This window comes from Oreochromis aureus, unplaced genomic scaffold (genome assembly GCF_013358895.1).
Source record: "Oreochromis aureus strain Israel breed Guangdong unplaced genomic scaffold, ZZ_aureus HiC_scaffold_33, whole genome shotgun sequence".
NCBI classification, from domain to species: Eukaryota; Metazoa; Chordata; class Actinopteri; order Cichliformes; family Cichlidae; genus Oreochromis; species Oreochromis aureus.
In genome coordinates, this window is record NW_024108876.1 from 2,375 (window position 1) to 4,748 (window position 2,374).

Here is a 2,374-nt window from a genome sequence, read left to right on the forward strand (position 1 = left end):
CTCGTTCTACCTCCGCCCCGCGGAGATATGACGAGAGAGAAAAGCGGCTTCATTTCCAGAGTTTGAAGACTGAGAGAAGGACAGATTTCCACCCTCAAACAAACGTAATTCATTGCTCAACGGTAAGATAATTGTAAAACTGCTTCCACTGTGAGTGTCAGCAGTGTCTGAAGATATATTGGCACAAGCCTCATGTCCTAACTTTGCTTTGTTAAAGAGATATGGCGATTTGAAAATGCCTCCCGTTACAGAATTTCAGCTCTGAATTTCAAAACCTCCCATAGACTTTGAATGGGGACTTGTCAGACCTTGTGTCACTCCGAGGCACATTGCGAAAAAAACGGTAAATCTCACAATAAAGATAGTGACATTGTCTGAAAGCCAGCAAAAATACCTACGTTTTGATGTATAATTTGTGGGGTTGAGTGGAAATTGAGTGAGTAGTAAGAAGTTGTTTAGAAATGAAGAGAAAATTCAGAACGGACCAGCACTCACTCTGACTTAATTGCATAGCAACCATAGCAACGCATGTATTTTCTGAAAATCACAATTTTGCAACTGAAAACTTAAAGAGGTATAAAATTAAAACGGTAGAAGATCTGAAAAAGCTGAATCAGACAGGAATAGCCCAATAATCTGAGAACATTTTAAAGTTTGAATGGAGTTTCTAGGTGAAAGTATGACAAAGTAGTTAAGTTTCAAAAACAAGCAAGTTTTAGAAGAATTGTGGAAGTTTCCCATTCATTTCAATGGGACAAATTAAAGGAAAAAAGTGTAATATTTTAAAAAGTATAACAGTAATAAACACCAAAAGTCATTGCCGGAAAGAGCAGAAAGAGCAGAACAGTATAGAGTTTGAACTGAGAAAATCGGCTGAAAACTGAGGAAGTAGTTAAGTGCCAAAAAGTGTACGGAAGCAACTAGGGGAATAATAATAAAGAAGAAAGAGAAACAGGAAAACAATAGTGTGGAAGCCCTTTAGGGCATCCACACAATAAAGAAGAAAGAGAAACAGGAAAACAATTGTGTGGAAGCCCTTTAGGGCATCCACACAATAAAGAGAAACAGGAACTCAATAGTGTGGAAGCCCTTGAGGGCATCCACACAACTAGAAAAATTTGCATTTCCTGCGAAAATGCTGTGTGGATGCCTTAACGCTGAAGCTGTCTGCTGAAAAGCTGAAAAAGATGAAAATTTGCAAAAAGTTGTATGGTGGTGGAAAAAAAAATGTCACCCTGAGCAGGATTCGAACCTGGCACTCCTGATTTCAAAACAGCCACTCATCTCACTGAGCCTACCTCATTGTGACAAAGAATAGGTGGAGAGAGTGACAATTTTGCTGAAATGAGCAGAAGCTGCTGAGAATTGTGCTGATAAGAGGTGAAAAGGCAGAAAATTTTGCAGATGTGAATAAGCAGAATGTGGGCTGAAAAGCGGTGAAAATTCTGCTGAAAAGAGGTGAATGAGCAGAATTTCTGCTGAAAAGACTTTTTTTTCTGAAAACAGCAGAAAAAAATGAAAATTTTGCTGAAAAGGGGTGAAAAAGTTGAAATTTGTGTTGAAAAGAGTTAAAAAAAGTTTAACTGTTAACTGAAAAAAAATGTTGCGGTATTTGAACCCGGGCATCCCAGTCTGAGAACGGCTGCTCATCTCACTGAGCTAAAACACAGCTCAGCCTGGCGAGCAGAAATAAGTGACCACATTGATAATGTGTTCCATTCATTTCAATGGGAAACAATAGCGGTGATTTTGAACAAACTCTCCATTGACTGTCTATGGAGAGTTTTCAGATTTTTTGTTGCCCTGAGGAGATTTGCAAAAAATCTGTAACTCCCACAACAATGATAACAATGAAAGCCAGCAGAAATACCTACGTTTTGATGTATAATTTGTGGGGGTTGAGTGAGAATTGAGCGAGTAGCAAGAACTTGTTCGGACTTGAACAGAATATTTACAAACTTCCACTGTCCACTCTGAGTTAATTGCATAGCAACCATAACAACGCATGTTTGCTGAAAATAGTTGAAAATAGCTGAAAAAGCTGAAGAAATCAAAGTCAGTGTTTAAAAAGTTGTCAAAATTTTAATAACTTTGCAGAACAACATCGAGTTAACAAAAATGTAATAATTTAGCAGAAATGCAACAACTTAGAAGAAACATAACAATTCAGCAGAAACATTGTAGTTTACCAGAAGCTACAACTTAGCAGAAATGTAACAATTTAGAATAACATAACTTCACAGAAATATTACAACTTACCAGAACTGCTCTAATTTTGCAGAAATGTAATAATTAGGCAAAACTGTCAACAGACAACAGCTGAAAATGCAGAATTAACCTCAAAGTCACTCATTTAACTGTGAAAAATTACCAG